This window comes from Zea mays, chromosome 7 (assembly GCF_902167145.1).
Source record: "Zea mays cultivar B73 chromosome 7, Zm-B73-REFERENCE-NAM-5.0, whole genome shotgun sequence".
NCBI classification, from domain to species: Eukaryota; Viridiplantae; Streptophyta; class Magnoliopsida; order Poales; family Poaceae; genus Zea; species Zea mays.
Genome location: NC_050102.1, coordinates 64,160,769 through 64,179,493, shown reverse-complemented (window position 1 = coordinate 64,179,493; position 18,725 = coordinate 64,160,769).

Sequence of the window (18,725 nt, the reverse complement as noted above, 5' to 3'; positions counted from 1 at the left end):
AGCTCTAACCATCCTCTTTGGTAAGCCTTACACTTCACGTGAGCTCCCATCTTTAGCGAGTTCATTCACATTATTCCCCACAACTTGTTGAGCGATGAACGTATGTGAGCTCACTCTTGCTGTCTCACACCCCCCCCCCACAGGTCAAGAACAGGTACCGAAGGATGAGGCGCAGGGAGGATGCTGTGGCGAGTTCGTGAGAGGTCTAGGCCGTCGTCTCCCAGTCAACTTTGGGTTGCTGGACCGTTGTCTCCTTATAATGTAATTATTTATTTTGTATGGAACTCCTGTTATGTAGTAAAGATGTGACATTCGATCCTGTGCCATGATTCATCATATGTGTGAGACTTGGTCCCAGCACACCTGGTGATTATGTTCGCGCTCGGGTCTTGGTGCCCCTGAAATCCGGGTGTGACACCTTCTCTACAACTACATCTGCAACCATGTCTGATACAAGCCTGTCAATTTCTGACATTGTGGCTTCAAGTTCTCCAGCTTCGGCTTTCTCAGCATCTTCGGCATCCGCAAGAATTGCTGCTTTCGTCACCGAAGCTGAAGGCGGCATTTGCTCAATTGCTTGCATTACATTCACAATTCACCGTTTCTTTTGCCCTTCAATCTTCTCTTCTGTACCCGAAGGCGTTTCCTTCCTCTGTAAAAGTTTCGTCAGTTCCAATCCCAAGGACTTAGTAGCATGAATGGCGGAGATTCAGTCATTACCTTCAAAATTTTGACTACGTCGGCAGCAGACGTTGACGGAGGGGTTTTCTCTGTTGCTTCATCAACCTTCGGTTCAGTAGAGGGTACCTGATCAAGCTTTTGCTTCTTAGAAACTGTTGCCTTCGGCTATGGCGCTGTTTTTACTTTCTTCAGGGCCTTTTCATCTTCTTTTATGGACCGGACATCTTGCCTACTTAAGATACTGACAACTCGTTTTCTTTCACCCCCCCGGCCCCTTCGTCAAGCTTCTCATAATGTATGTATTCGAAGTTCAATGCATCCATTACCCGGTTCAGCCTTCGTTTTGGCCGGGTATCAAAGCAACAATCATTATATGGTCTTCTTTCTTCGTACAATTGCCAAGAATCTCATTACACATGGTTTTGATCATTTCTAACCACTCGTTGCATGGCTTCTTGAATTGCTTCTCAAATTTGAACTGATAGGGGAGCCGAACAAGTTCATACTTTTTCCCCTCTTCCTTTTTCTTTGGCATCCCCCAGCCGCTAGAGGTTGGAAACATCCTATTCGCCAAATATTCCTGCACTAGATCCCTAGTGCTAATATCGGTAGCTACTACTCTAAATTCAACTTCGGCCAGCTTGCACGGGGAGCCAAGTTGCATGTGGCACATGGGCCTTGTCATTCCGAAGCTTAATCTCATCAGACTCATGACCATAGTCATTAGTTTTTCCCTCTTTTTCTCATCAGCTTTTATATAGAACGACTAACTTGTCCACCCAGTCGGCCACTTGGTACGAGAGCTGTGACGGAACCTCCCAAGTATTAGGCCCACCTACAGTTGTCCTTGTCGTGAGGACTTTGGACAACCCTGTAGATGCACATAATAACTCGACAAGTTCGGTATTGTACCTTCATCATTTCGCCCAAGAGCGCTTCACCCGTCACTCATATATTACATCACATCGGAGGAAAGAATAAGCGGAAGTAAATTACAATAACTTAATTTACTATAAGTAATTTTCATAGAGAGAGAGAGAGTATTGTTATGACAATACCAGGGTACTATAAGTGCATAACGTATTATTATTACAGACCCGGGAGGAAAAACACCCTCCCGCACAAAAGAGTATTGTTTTTAAAGTGGGAGGCCAACATCCTCCCTCGACTTGGCTTCACTGCTGGGGCTAATCCTTGGGTACCACCTTAGAACAAAAACAACAAAAGTCTGTTGTTTCCTCACCTACAACAACATGGGTTCGAAAACCCTAAGTACGGAGTGTACTTTCGCAAGTCTTAACCATCAAAAAGAAAAGACTCTCAAGGATATGCTGGCTTGAGGGAGTAAAGGTAAGGCTTAATCAAGAATCAAGAATCTATTTGCAAAAATGCTTACTATCAGTGGATCCTTAAAATCCAACTTTATTATCATGTTGAGTCATTACTTGCAACTAGAGTTCTTTCTACACTAGTTCAAGGACTTGACCTGCACTAGCCGTCTTTTATCAACCCTTATGTTTACTGGAATGCTACGCGTAAGTCAGTGACCAAGTCTTCATGTCCGAGAAGTAACGGTGATCCGTATCGATTAATACCCAGCTGGGGATCTCCAATCACACGACATATGTAGCACTTAACCCTTGCATATGTCAACTCGCCACCGGGTTTCTTAAGAACAGACCGGGTTCACGCCAACCAAGAGCACAGATACACCACCGTCTAGCCTCTTGCCACGGAGGGTACACGCTACTCTCACCATCTCTCCACTCCCATTGTGTGTTGGCCTTTCTGGTATTAGTCTGCCCGAGGCAAAGCTTACCCATGACGAGGTATGTGACCAGTTAAAGGGTCCTCGGTCAGCAGGCCCACATCAATACGGTCCTTAAGTGACTCAGACGGATACACTACACCGAGACTTTCTTCTCGTGCAAGTCACCCGCCCGGTCTCGTCTTTATCATTTTCAATCCCAAAATTTGGTACCTGGCAGAGGTACATCTTTTCCGATGTTGAACCCATCACGACCATGATGGATTCACCATCAAGTTTTATTTTTGAAAACATCCCATTCCATCTGAAGCATCATCTTTTGTTAAAAATAAAAAAATGTTTTCTAAAGCAAGACTAAGCATCAGAAAACCTTTTAACAAAACAGGTAATCAAGGAAGGGTACATAATTCTAAGGAAGGAAATGCAGCAATTGGCTTAACACCCAACTCCTATCACCTAATGCATCATTCAAGTGATAAAGAGTTTAAAATCACAAGGAAAAGGTAAATGCATCGGGGCTTTCCTTGTGTTGTAGGCGATTCGAGATCTGTTCCACAAATATCAAAATAAAAACAGTTCCCGGCAGGTGGATTTTCAGTTGGTGGTGCAGTCTCTTCTTCTTCAACACTTACTTCTTCTTTGTTTTCTATACATAACCATACATATACATGAATGCTCATGTGATGTTATGAATATGAAATTATAATAGAGATACATCAAGTTATATCTTGAATACAACTTTCCTTCATGGTACACCTAAGTCACTATGGTTTTCTAAGTCAATATTCTACTAGAATAAGGCAACTATTACCTAGAAAGCTAGGGTTTTGGGTTTGTGGATCAAACAATGTCCAACACATGTCAAACTTTACCCTAGTTACCAAATTAAGTTTACCCAAAAAGTTTTATGATTTTTGGAGTTATCAAGGAATTTCTAAAATTCCAAAAGTCTAGGTTTAGCCCCTTTTAAATACTAAATAATTTTTGGTTTGGACTAAAAAACTTGGAACTATTTTTATTAAATACTAGAGGAATTTAGGAATCTAGTCAAATTGGTCCCATATTTTTATCATTTTTCTAGAATTTCCTATGAATTCCCTAAGCCTGGCAGAAAAAGAAATGGAGAAACAATGAATAGTGTTGGGCTCAATTCAGCCTGAGTCGGCCCATGAACAGGGAAACGCGCGCGCGCGCGCCCGCGTTGGCTGCTTTACACAGAAGACCTTGGCTTTTTGAACAAACTATAAAGGACCCTGGGCACTATTTCCTTGTCTCACTGACGTTTGCACTTAGACCCTTCCTCTTTCTTATCTTTGCAAGCTACAGTCCCCGATGGTGATCAGTGACGAGCACATCTCCGGCGAACTTGTACTGGACAGAAAACGCAATGGCTAGGCCCCTCCTTTTCTCGACACCTAATTCCACCCTCGGCAACACTAATCCCTTAACCAATTGCACTAAACCGTCCTGGAGCACGCCTGCTCACGGCGACGGTGAAAACCGAGAAGAAACTATGGTGTTCAGGGCAATCCAGCGTGGTCTAGTTCAATCGAATGGGTCTGTGAGAAACATAAGACATGAGGGAGGCTAGAACATCACAGAAGAGTATGAACTAACCCGTAGAAGTCTGGCCACGACGAGCTCTCTCACGGCGGCGTTCTAACTGATTTGGGGGAATAGGAAATTGGGAGGCTCCAAAGTCTCCAATGTGAAAGTTACTTGGTTTGTGGTGCTCTTTTACTTTGCTATTTGCACTTTAGCTCGAAAGTGCCTAGAATTTACATTTACCCCCTAGGGTTTTCCAGGGTTTCTTTTTAGGGTTTTGAGTTCTCTAGGGTTTTTGTGCCACTAAAGTCCATCAAATGTGATACCTTGTGAACATTTCTCATGTCTTATGAGATTTTTACTCATTCAAGCTTCACTTTCACCCATAAGTCCTAATTCAGGGTTAAGTACCCTACCCGAGGGTTAAGCACACCTCAAGTCCTATCATCACAACTTGTTTGAAAAATTTACCTAGTGAATGCACTCTAGGTGTAACAAACACATGAAATGTCAATGCACATGATGTTATGCTCAAGTTTTAGTGCCAGTAACACCAGGGGTGTTTCATCCTTCCCCCATAAAAGAATCTTGTCCCGAGATTTAAGGTCATAGGGTAAGTAATGGAAAAGGAAACACATCACATCTTTATTTCCTTATTTGTCTTATAGAGTAGGGGGTGGTATAGGGTTTATTCCAACTTTACAAACAAATGTACATATCTTACAGGTTACATGAAGCTAAAACCTAGGAAAAATCTTTTCCAAGAAATCTTGAGTCTCCCAGGTAGCTTCATCTTCAGTATGCTGGTTCCATTGTACCTTATAAAATTGAAGTGTCCTTTTTTGGGTGACCCTGTCCTTCTGATCCAAAACTCGAATGGGATGTTCTAAATAAGTTAAGTCTGGTTCCAAGGCAACATCCACCACATCAATGATTCGATCAGGAACTCGAAGGCACTTCTTTAATTAAGATACATAAAACACATTATGCACTGCAGATAATGTTTCTATTAGTTGGAGTCGGTATGCCACTGGCCCACATTGTTCAAGAATGAGAAACGTGCCAATATATCGGGGTGCCAGCTTTCCTTTTACCCCAAAACGATTTACACCCTTCATTGGTGATACTTTCAGGTACACATAATCTTTGACTTGAAAAACAAGGATCAGCGTCGTTTGTCTGCATAACTTTTCTGCCAGGCTTGAGCTTCTTTCAAGAGGTGCCTTATCTATTGAACCTTCGCTTCTATTTCCTTGACTAAGTCAGGCCTAAAATACCAACGTTCTTCGGGTTCTGACCAATTTAAGGGTGTCCGACACTGTCATCCATATAATGCTTCGAATGGTGCCATCTTGATGCTTTCTTGATAGCTGTTATTATAAGAAAATTTTGCTAATGGTAGACATTCATCCCATTTTTGTGGAAATTCCAGGACACATGCTCGCAACATATCTTCAAGTATCTTGTTTACTCTCTCAGTTTGTCCACTTGTTTGAGGATGATAGGCCAAACCGTGGAGCAACTTAGTACCTAGAGACTTATGGAGCTCTTTCCAAAAGTTGGATACAAATTGTGGTCTGCGGTCTGACACTATCGTTTTTGGAATTCCGTGCAAACTGAGAATATGAGCAATGTATAACTAGGCATAGACAACAACTGGGTGATCTGTCTTGACGGGCAGAAAATGAGCTATCTTGGTAAGCCAATCAATTATAACCCAGATAGAATCAAATCCTTTTACTGTCCTAGGCAACCCCACAATGAAATCCATGCTAATATCCTCCCACTTCTAAGTTGGGATGGGCAAGGATTGTAATGGTCCAGCGGTCTTCATATGTATTGCTTTGACACGTCTGCAGGTGTCACATCTTGCCACATAGCGTGCAATTTCAATCTTCATTTTCGTCCACTAGTAGTGTTGCTTTAAATCTTGATACATCTTAGTACTTCCGGGATGAATGGAATATCGACTAAGATGAGCTTCATCCAAAATTTGTTGGTGGACTTCAGCAGCTTTAGGCACAACTATGCGATTATTGAACCATAGTATTTCTTGGTCATCTTTTCTGAAACAATTAGCTTTGCCAGCTTCTATTTTCTTATGAATGTGTTTCATACCCTTGTCGGTTCTTTGGGCGTCAATAATTCTCTGTAGAAGAACTGACTCAAGTTTTTTTTGTGTCAAAGTTCCATGTTGTATCATACCCAGGTTTAACATCTCCATTTCTTGACATAGGGTGGTGTCAGAGGTCCTTACTGTAAGACAATGGCCGGAAGCCTTACGACTCAGTGCATCTGCCACCACATTAGCTTTTCCTGGGTAATAATGGATTTCTAAATCATAATCTTTAATTAGCTCGAGCCATCTTCTTTGTCTCATGTTCAATTTTGACTGGGTAAAAATATATTTCAGACTTTTATGATCCGTATATAAATGACAAGTATTTCCCAGCAGATAATGACGCCATATCTTGAAGGCATGAACAACTGTAGCTAACTCCAAGTCATGAGTTGGACAGTGCTCCTCATGTCGGCGCAATTGTCTTGAAGCATAAGCTATGACTCGGCCCTCTTGCATTAGGACACATTCGAGTCCACTGCCTGATGCGTCACAATACACATCAAAAGGTTTTTCAATGTCCGGTTGAGCCAATACCGGAGCAGTGATTAATAATACCTTCAGCTGCTCGAAGGCTTCATTGCAATTCAAGGATCAGTCAAACTTGGTACCATTATTCAATAAACCTGTAATAGGTTTAACAATCTTGGAGAAATCCAGAATAAACCTGCGGTAATATCCGGCTAGTCCAAGGAAGCTTCGAACTTGATGTACTGTTGTTGGCGGTTTCCATTCTAGAATATCTTTAACTTTACTGGGATCGACCGCAATTCCTTTTGCAGATAATACATGTCCCAGAAATTGGATTTCCTCCAACCAAAACATGCATTTGCTGAATTTAGCATACAATTGGTGCTCCCTCAAGCGCGTTAGCACAATACGTAAGTGCTTAGCATGATCCTCTTCATTTTTGGAATAGATCAAGATGTCATCAATGAAGACCACCACAAATTTATCTAACTCAGGCATGAATATAGAGTTCATTAACTATGTGAAGTGGGCTGGAGCATTTGTCAATCCGAAGGACATAACCAAATATTCAAATAATTCATACCGCGTAGTGAATGCGGTCTTAGGTATATCTTCGGGTCGAATACGGATCTGATGATAACCTGACCTAAGGTCAATCTTGGAGAATACCCGAGCTCCAGTAAGTTGATCGAATAAGATATCGATCCGAGGAAGAGGGTACTTGTTCTTGATAGTGACCTCATTAAGGGGTCTGTAGTCCACGCACATTCGAAGTGTCTGATCCTTCTTCTTATCAAAAATTTCTAGATATCCCCATGGTGATGAACTAGGCCTAATGAATCCCTTCTCAAGAAAATCTTGAAGTTGAATCTTGAGAGCACCTAGAGGGGGGGTGAATAGGTGATCCTGTTCCCAGTTAAACTTATAGCCACAAAAACTTGTTAAGTGTTAGCACAATAGTTGCCAAGTGGCTAGAGATGAGTCCAAAACACAATAACCACAAGAAATCAAACACAGAGATGGCACGGTGTTTATCCCGTGGTTCGGCCAAGTGCAAAACTTGCCTACTCCACGTTGTGGCGTCCCAACGGACGAGAGTTGCACTCAACTCCTCTCAAGTGATCCAATGATCAACTTGAATACCACGGTGTTCTTCTTTACTTTGATCTTTTCCCGTTTGCGAGGAATCTCCACAACTTGGAGTCTCTCACCCTTACAATTGAATTTCACAAAGAAGTACGGAGTAAGGAAGGGAAGCAACACACACAAATCCACAGCAAAATGCGCACACACACGGCCAAGAATCGAGCTCAAAAGACTATCTCAAAGTTCTCACTAGAACGGAGCTCGAATCACTGAGAATGACAAATGAATGCGCAAAGACTGAGTGTGGATGATCAAGAATGCTCTAAGGTTGCTTGGGTGTCTCCTCCATGCGCCTAGGGGTCCCTTTTATAGCCCCAAGGCAGCTAGGAGCCGTTGAGAGCAAATCTGGAAGGCCAATCTTGCCTTCTATCGTCGGGTGCACCGGACAGTCCGGTGCACACCGGACACTGTCCGGTGCCCGAACTCCTTCCTAAAATGGCGCAGCCGACCGTTGCAGATCTGGGAGCCGTTGGCGCACCGGACATGTCCGGTGCACACCGGACAGTCCGGTGCCCCCTTCCGACCGTTGGCCCGGCCACGTGTCGCGCGCAGATTCCGCTGCCGACCGTTGGCTCGACCGACCGTTGGCTCACCGGACAGTCCGGTGCACACCGGACAGTCCGGTGAATTTTAGCCGTACGCCGTCGGCGAATTCCCGAGAGCGGCCACTTCACACGAGTCAGCCTGGCGCACCGGACAGTCCGGTGTGCCAGACTGAGCTGAGTCTTGGCTGTACACAGCCAAGCCTTTTCCACCTCTTTTCTTTTCTTCTTCTTTCTGTTTCTAACACTTAGACAAGTATATTAGTACACAAAACCAATGTACTAAGGCTTAGAAACATACCTTTACTCGTGATTTGCACTTTGTTCATCCATGGGCATAAATTCACATTTAAGCACTTGTGTTTGCACTCAATCACCAAAATACTTAGAAATGGCCCAAGGGCACATTTCCCTTTCAATCTCCCCCTTTTTGGTGATTTATGCCAACCCAACATAAAGCAACAAGAACAAGTGCAATATCACTTCAAATAAAACTCAAATTTGTTTTGGTTCATTTTTGGCATATATGGATCATCCTTTGCCACCACTTGGTTTGTTTTTGCAAATCAAACTCAAATCTCTATCTCTAAGTCAAACCCACATGTTGAAGCATAAAGAGAGTCATTCCAAATGAGATTGATCAAAGATTTCAAAAATTCCCCCTTTTTCCCATAATCACTACTTCTCCCCACAAGAAGCCAACTTTTGACAAAAGAGACAACAAAAGAGTTTTGACAAACAAAAAGCTCTACTCTACTATTTTCAAATCTCTCAAGTGGTAGCTGATCCATTTATTGCTTTGGCCTTTATTTTCTCCCCCTTTGGCATCAAACACCAAAACGGGATCAATCTTTGCCTTTTAACCCCATTGCCTCACCAAAATCTTCAATTAAGAGCAAATGGCAATAAGAGTTCATGAGATGAACTTGGAATAAGTTACCCTCTCATCGGAGTGCAGTGGAAGTCTTTCATGGTCCAAGTCCACTTTTTCCCTTTCAATTCTCCTTCGAGACTAGATCAAGCAAACTCAAGCATATGGTTAGTCTCAAAGGGTCAAGTTGTAACACAACTCCCCCTCAAAATGTGCATCACTTACACAAGGACTTGTTAGGTCCAGGGAATGTTTGTACAACTTGAGCACCATAATAAGCAACAAGATGCAGAATGAACATGATCAAAGGCATAAACACATGTATGCTACAATTCAATCCAAGTTCCGCGAATCTAAGACATTTAGCTCACTACGCAGCCTGCAAAAGGTCTTCTCATCTAGAGGCTTGGTAAAGATATCGGCTAGCTGGTTCTCGGTGCTAACATGAAACACTTCGATATCTCCCTTCTGCTGGTGGTCTCTCAGAAAGTGATGCCGGATGTCTATGTGCTTTGTGCGGCTGTGCTCAACAGGATTTTCCGCCATGCGGATAGCACTCTCATTATCACATAGGAGTGGGACTTTGCTCAGATTGTAGCCAAAGTCCCTGAGGGTTTGCCTCATCCAAAGTAGTTGCGCGCAACACTGTCCTGCGGCAACATACTCGGCCTCAGTGGTGGATAGGGCAACGGAGGTTTGTTTCTTAGAATTCCATGACACCAGGGACCTTCCTAAGAATTGGCACGTCCCCGATGTACTCTTCATATCGACCTTACATCCAGCATAATCGGAGTCTGAATATCCAATCAAGTCAAAGGTAGACCCCTTTGGATACCAGAGCCCGAAGCAAGGCGTAGCAACTAAATATCTAAGAATTCGCTTCACTGCCACTAAGTGACATTCCTTAGGATCGGATTGAAATCTAGCACACATGCATACGCTAAGCATAATATCCGGTCTACTAGCACATAAGTAAAGTAATGACCCTATCATTGACCGGTATGCCTTTTGATCAACGGACTTACCTCCTTTGTTGAGGTCGGTGTGTCCGTCGGTCCCCATCGGCGTCTTTGCGGGCTTGGCGTCCTTCATCCCAAACCGCTTCAGCAGGTCTTGCGTGTACTTCGTTTGAGAGATGAAGGTGTCGTCCTTGAGTTGCTTCACTTGGAACCCAAGGAAGTAGTTCAACTCGCCCATCATTGACATCTCGAATTTCTGCGTCATCACCCTGCTAAACTCTTCACAAGACTTTTTATTAGTAGAACCAAATATTATGTCATCGACATAAATTTGGCACACAAACAAATCACCATCACATGTCTTAGTGAAAAGAGTTGGATCGGCTTTCCCAACCTTGAAAGCATTAGCAATTAAGAAATCTCTAAGGCATTCATACCATGCTCTTGGGGCTTGCTTAAGTCCATAGAGCGCCTTAGAGAGCTTACACACGTGGTCGGGGTACCGTTCATCCTCGAAGCCAGGGGGTTGCTCCACGTACACCTCCTCCTTTATTGGCCCGTTGAGGAAAGCGCTCTTCACATCCATTTGGAACAACCTGAAAGAATGGTGAGCGGCATATGCTAGCAAGATACGAATTGATTCTAGCCTAGCCACAGGAGCAAAAGTCTCCTCAAAGTCCAAACCTGCGACTTGGGCATAACCTTTTGCCACAAGTCGAGCCTTGTTCCTCGTCACCACCCCGTGCTCGTCCTGTTTGTTGCGGAACACCCACTTGGTTCCCACAATATTTTGCTTGGGACGAGGCACCAGTGTCCGAGCTTCATTGCGCTTGAAGTTGTTGAGTTCCTCCTGCATGGCCAATACCCAATCCGGATCTAGCAAGGCCTCCTCTACCCTGAAAGGCTCAATAGAAGAGACAAAAGAGTAATGTTCACAAAAATTAACTAATCGAGACCGAGTAGTTACTCCCTTGCTAATGTCACCCAGAATTTGGTCGATGGGATGATCCCTTTGAATCATCGCTCGAACTTGGGTTGGAGGTGCCGGTTCCGCTTCTTCCTCCATCACATGATCATCTTGTGCTCCCCCTTGATCACACGTCTCCTGTTGATGAACCTGTTCATCGTCTTGAGTTGGGGGATGCACCATAGTTGAGGAAGAAGGTTGATCTCGTTCATCTTGTTCCTGTGGCCGAACTTCTCCAATCGCCATGGTTCGTATAGCGGCCGTCGGAACATCTTCTTCATCTATATCATCACAATCAACAACTTGCTCTCTTGGAGAGCCATTAGTCTCATCAAATACAACGTCGCTAGAGACTTCAACCAAACCTGATGATTTGTTGAAGACCCTATACGCCTTTGTATTTGAATCATAACCTAACAAAAACCCTTCTACAACTTTGGGAGCAAACTTAGAATTTCTACCCTTCTTCACTAGAATGTAGCACTTGCTCCCAAATACCCGAAAGTAAGATACATTGGGTTTGTTACCGGTTAGTAGCTCATACGACGTCTTCTTGAGGAGGCGATGAAGGTAGACCCTGTTGATGGCGTGGCAAGCCGTGTTCACGGCTTCTGTCCAAAAGCACTCGGGGGTCTTGAACTCTCCTAGCATCGTCCTCGCCATATCGATGAGCGTCCTGTTCTTCCTCTCTACCACACCGTTTTGCTGTGGTGTGTAGGGAGCGGAGAACTCGTGCTTGATCCCTTCCTCCTCAAGGAATTCCTCTACTTGAAGGTTCTTGAACTCGGACCCGTTGTCGTTCCTTATCTTCTTCACTTTGAGCTCAAACTCATTTTGAGCTCTCCTAAGGAAGTGCTTGAGGGTCCCTTGGGTTTCAGACTTATCCTGCAAAAAGAACACCCAAGTGAAGCGGGAAAAGTCATCAACAATAACTATACCATACTTACTTCCTCCTATGCTCAGATAGGCGAGGGGTCCAAAGAGGTCCATATGCAGCAGCTCCAGCGGTCTTGAGGTGGTCATCACATTCTTGCTGTGATGTGCTCCTCCCACTTGTTTACCTGCTTGACAAGCTGCACAAGGTCTATCTTTTTCGAATTGCACGTTAGTCAAACCTATCACGTGTTCTCCCTTTAGAAGCTTGTGAAGGTTCTTCATCCCCACATGTGCTAAGCGGCGATGCCACAGCCAGCCCATGCTAGTCTTAGCAATTAAGCATGCATCTAGACCGGCCTCTTCTTTTGCAAAATCAACTAAGTAAAGTTTGCCGTCTAATACACCCTTAAAAGCTAGTGAACCATCACTTCTTCTAAAGACAGACACATCTACATTTGTAAATAGACAGTTATATCCCATATTGCATAATTGACTAACCGATAGCAAATTATATCCAAGAGACTCTACTAAAAACACATTAGAGATAGAGTGCTCATTAGAAATTGCAATTTTACCTAACCCTTTTACCTTGCCCTGATTCCCATCACCGAATATAATTGAATCTTGGGAATCCTTATTCTTGACGTAGGAGGTGAACATCTTCTTCTCCCCCGTCATATGGTTTGTGCATCCGCTGTCGATAATCCAGCTTGAACCCCCGGATGCATAAACCTGCAAGGCAAATTTAGGCTTGGGTTTTAGGTACCCAACTCATGTTGGGTCCTACAAGGTTAGCACAAATATCCTTAGGGACCCAAATGCAAGTTTTGTCTCCCTTGCATCTTGCCCCTAATTTTCTAGCAACTATCTTCCTATCCTTTCTACAAATAGCAAAGGAAGCATTTAAAGCATGATATATTGTGGAAGGTTCATTAACTTTCCTAGGAACATCAACAACATTTCTCCTAGGCATATTATGAACAACATTTCTCCTACTAACATTTCTATCATGCACATAGGAAGAACTAGAAGCAAACATGGCATGAGAATCAAAAGCATTATATGCATTATAACTCCGATAAGCATTTCTAGATTGTCTCTTATCATGATACAAAAAGGCATAGTTCTTTTTAGCACTACTAGCTATAGGGGCCTTCCCTTTCTCCTTGGCGGGAATGGGAGCCTTATGGCTTGTTAAGTTCTTGGCTTCTCTCTTGAAGCCAAGTCCATCCTTAATTGAGGGGTGTCTACCAACCGTGTAGGCATCCCTAGCAAATTTTAGTTTCTCAAAATCACTTTTGCTAGTCTTAAGTTGGACAATAAGACTAGCTACCTCTTCATTTAATTTAGAAATACAAGCTAGATGTTCACTATAAGCATCAAGGTTAATATCTTTACACCTAGTGCACGTTACAACATTTTCTACACAAGAGGTAGATTTACTAGCAATCTCTAACTTAGCATTCAAATCATCATTAATGCTCCTTAATTTAGAAATTGTCTCATGGCAAGAAGATAATTCACAAGAAAGCATTTCATTTCTTTTAATTTCTAGAGCATGAGATCGTTGAGCTTCTACAAATTTATCATGTTCTTCATACAACAAATCCTCTTGCTTTTCTAAAAGCATATTCTTATCATTCAAGGCATCAATCAACTCATTAATTTTGTCTACCTTGGTTCTATCTAGGCCCTTAAACAAACATGAGTAATCTACTTCATCCTCATCACTAGATTCGTCCTCACTTGAAGAAGCATAGGTAGAGTTCCGAGTACATACCTTCTTCTCCCTTGCCATAAGGCATGTGTGACGCTCGTTGGGGAAGAGGGCTGATTTGTTGAAGGCGGTGGCGGCGAGTCCCTCATTGTCGGAGTCGGAAGAGGAGCAATCCGAGTCCCACTCCTTTCCTAGATGTGCCTCGCCCTTGGCCTTCTTGTAATTTTTCTTCTTTTCCCTCTTGCTCCCGTGTTCCTGGTCACTTTCATTATCGGGACAGTTAGCAATAAAATGACCAATCTTACCGCATTTGAAGCATGAGCGTTTCCCCTTTGTCTTGGTCTTGCTTGGCTACCCCTTGTGACCCTTTAGCACCGTTTTGAAGCGTTTGATGATGAGAGCCATCTCTTCATCATTAAGTCCGGCCGCCTCAATTTGTGCCACCTTGCTAGGTAGCGCCTCCTTGCTTCTTGTTGCTTTGAGAGCAAGAGGTTGCGGCTCGTTGATCGGTCCATTCAAGGCGTCATCCACGTACCTTGCTTCCTTAATCATCATTCGCCCGCTGACGAATTTTCCTAGGACTTCTTCGGGCGACATTTTGGTGTACCTGGGATTCTCACGAATATTATTCACCAAATGAGGATCAAAAATGGTAAAGGACCTTAGTAATAGTCGGACGACGTCATGGTCCATCCATCGCGTGCTTCCATAGCTCCTTATTTTGTTGATAAGGGTCTTGAGCCGGTTGTATGTTTGGGTTGGCTCCTCGCCCCTTATCATCGCAAACCTTCCAAGCTCGCCCTCCACCAACTCCATTTTAGTGAGCATGGTGATGTCGTTCCCCTCGTGAGAAATCTTGAGGGTGTCCCATATCTGCTTGGCATTGTCCAAGCCACTCACCTTATTGTACTCGTCCCTGCACAAAGAGGCTAGCAACACAGTAGTAGCTTGTGCATTTTTATGAATCTGTTCATTAATAAACATAGGGCTATCCGAGCTATCAAATTTCATTCCATTCTGTACAATCTCCCATATGCTTGGATGGAGAGAGAATAAATGACTACGCATTTTGTGACTCCAAAATCCGTAGTCCTCCCCATCAAAGTGTGGAGGTTTGCCAAGAGGAATGGAAAGCAAATGTGAATTCGAACTATGTGGAATACGAGAATAATCAAATGAAAAGTTCGAATTGACCGTCTTCCTATAGTCGTTGCCGTCGTCCTTTTGGGAAGAAGAGGATTCGTCGCTGTCGTAGTAGACGATCTCCTTGATGCGCCTTGTCTTCTTCTTCTTCCCATCTTTGCGCTTGTGGCTTGAGCCCAAGTCGGTAGACTTGTCATTCTTCGGCTCATTGAAGATAGACTCCTTCTCGTTGTTGTCGACCACCTTCCCCTTTCCCTTAGGATCCATCTCTTCGGGCGATTAGTCCCTTCTTGAAGAGAACGACTTTGATACCAATTGAGAGCACCTAGAGGGGGGGGGTGAATAGGTGATCCTGTTCCTAGTTAAACTTATAGCCACAAAAACTTGTTAAGTGTTAGCACAATAGTTGCCAAGTGGCTAGAGATGAGTCCAAAACACAATAACCACAAGAAATCAAACACAGAGATGGCACGGTGTTTATCCCGTGGTTCGGCCAAGTGCAAAACTTGCCTACTCCACGTTGTGGCGTCCCAACGGACGAGAGTTGCACTCAACTCCTCTCAAGTGATCCAATGATCAACTTGAATACCACGATGTTCTTCTTTACTTTGATCTTTTCCCGTTTGCGAGGAATCTCCACAATTTGGAGTCTCTCGCCCTTACAATTGAATTTCACAAAGAAGTACGGAGTAAGGAAGGGAAGCAACACACACAAATCCACAGCAAAATGCGCACACACACGGCCAAGAATCGAGCTCAAAAGACTATCTCAAAGTTCTCACTAGAACGGAGCTCGAATCACTGAGAATGACAAATGAATGCGCAAAGACTGAGTGTGGATGATCAAGAATGCTCTAAGGTTGCTTGGGTGTCTCCTCCATGCGCCTAGGGGTCTCTTTTATAGCCCCAAGGCAGCTAGGAGCCGTTGAGAGCAAATCTGGAAGGCCAATCTTGCATTCTGTCGTCGGGTGCACCGGACAGTCCGGTGCACACCGGACACTGTCCGGTGCCCGAACTCCTTCCTAAAATGGCGCAGCCGACCGTTGCAGATCTGGGAGCTGTTGGCGCACCAGACATGTCCGGTGCCCCCTTCCGACCGTTGGCCCGGCCACGTGTCGCGCGCAGATTCCGCTGCCGACCGTTGGCTCGGCCGACCGTTGGCTCACCGGACAGTCCGGTGCACACCGGACAGTCCGGTGAATTTTAGCCGTACGCCGTCGGCGAATTCCCGAGAGCGGCCACTTCACACGAGTCAGCCTGGCGCACCGGACACTGTCCGGTGCACCACCGGACAGTCCGGTGTGCCAGACTGAGCTGAGTCTTGGCTGTACATAGCCAAGCCTTTTCCACCTCTTTTCTTTTCTTCTTCTTTCTGTTTCTAACACTTAGACAAGTATATTAGTACACAAAACCAATGTACTAAGGCTTAGAAACATACCTTTACTCGTGATTTGCACTTTGTTCATCCATGGGCATAAATTCACATTTAAGCACTTGTGTTTGCACTCAATCACCAAAATACTTAGAAATGGCCCAAGGGCACATTTCCCTTTCAAATCTTGAGTTCTGCCAATTCATTAGGTGGCATTCGGTATGACCTTCTGGAAATAGGAGCCGTACCGGGCTTTAGTTCAATCACAAACTCTACATCCCTTTCTGGAGGCAGCCCAGGCAAATCTTCAGGAAAGATGTCCGGGAATTCACACACCACCGGAATGTTTTGGATTTCTGGTATGATGGCTTCATAAACTTGCCTAGATGGTTTGGCTGGGACAGCTACAGGGATGGACAATTGAATCTCTTCATGGCCATGGCTCAATTTGATGGTCTTAAGTTTGTATCGATGATGGCTTTATGCTGGGCTAACCAGTTCATGCCCAGAATTACATTATGTCTTGGCCCTTTAAAACAATCATGTTGGTAGGAAATTCTAGTTTGGCCAATGATACTGATATGTGGAAGGCTACTTCCTTAGTAAATATCCGTCCCCAAAGTGAATGGATAATAAATCCTTCCCTTGATTCAGTGCAAGGAATGCAATGCTTTTCCACAAAATTCTTGCTTATGAAGGTGTGTGATGCACCAGAATCAAAGAGAATAACTTCTGGGTAATTGGCAACAAGGAACATACCCATCATTACCGGCTCGCCTTCCGGTGTTCTAGCCACTTGGGTATAATATATCTGTCCTGTTTTCATGAAGTTCTTGCCCGCTGAAGTATTAGCCGTATTTCCCTTTCCTTGGTTGGAATTCCCAGTGTTCTATTGGAAGTTGGTTTTATTTTGCTTTGGGTATGGACAATCCTTGATGAAGTTTCCGGACTTTCCACAATTAAAGCAACAAGTACAAGAACTAGGGAGAGCAGGGAAACGAGTACCAGGGGCACTCGGCTGATCGGTAGGAGCGGGGGTAGTATTGGGACAAATGAAAACAGGCTCCTTAAAGGGATACGAAGGTGGGCAAGACGAAGAACGATTTTGATTAAAAGGTCGGATCACCAACCTAGTTCTCTTCTTAGGTCCTTGATTTGACCTTTCACCTCCAAACCCCTTTGATTTTCCATGCCCGACATTTTTGGCTTCCGCTGCCAGCGCTGCCATTGTTTGTTGCCATTTTCCGTTGAAGCCTATCATTAAGTCCCCTCATAAAACAATTCTTTTTCTTCAGATCGGTATTTACTTAGTTGATGGCATACTAGGATAGATGGTTGAATTTACTGCATTACCGTATCTCCCCCTTGCTTTAATCGGATAAATTCTTCTTGTTTCATATGGAGCACCCCCTCTGGAACATAATGCTCTCGGAATGCTAAGTTGAATTCTTACCAAGTGATCTGATGCCTAGCCGGTTAAACTGCTACAAAATTTGCCCACCAAGTACTGACATGCCCTCTCAATTGTTGTGCAGCAAATAATGGCTTCTGCGTCTCTATGCAGCAAATCAACCCGAACTTCTTCTACATCACTCTTAACCACTCATCGGCTTCTAGAGGCTCTTCGGCTTTAATAAAGAGCGGGGTCGAGTCTCAGAGAATTCCAAATATGTAGTTTCACGCGGTCCTTGCAGAGGAGCTCTACCTCCGTGGTGTTGGAATTGATTGCCTGCCATTTCGCGCAAGAAGCGCGTATTATCCGCAGTGGCATTGACCAAGGCAGCAATAGCCTCGGCCAACGTCGGTGGTATTGGTGGCGGGTTAGGAGTATCTTCCTGACCACGGGAAGTCCCCGCACCATCATGTGCGCGAGTCCGTGATGGCATCTGAGGCAAAGAAACATTTGGAAAAAATATAACATGCCAGCACACACCATCATATTACATTAACAAAATGTAATAATTATATAGACTCTACTGTACAACTTGACTTCATTACTTATTTTACATAAGTATAACATCTAAACTATACTATTCTAGTCTTCGTCATCTATTGTTGCTTCATTTCCTGTTGCAGGAGACCGTTAGTCAGCAAGGTTCATGGAAGGAGGGGGCTTAAAAAGATCCAACTCCCCATCAGGTCCTTCACTTGCTGTTCCCGATGTCCCGCTCCCATTGCAGCAGCGTCGGAAGGCACGTCCGGGTGTAGTCGAGCATACAATACATGTACTTCTTCATGTAAAGTATTACAGTACACTTGCAGGATGTCGAGGGCCGCGTTAAGCTCTGCCACACGAGCTCGAGCTTTTCCTTCGTGGTCCCAAGCGATCGAACACGAGTTGACGGCCCAATCAATGGCCAAATCCCATTCAGATATCTCGTACTGCAAGCGGCTGATGTCAGCTGACAATTCAGCTATACGTTGGTTGTCCTGCGCCCAAGCCCAATTCTGGTGACGTAGCTCTGTCCGAAGTTGTTCCACCTTGGCCTCCAAGTCTCCAATCGGGTCATTGCTGCCACTACTACTCCCTTCATGTCTAGGGGCTAAC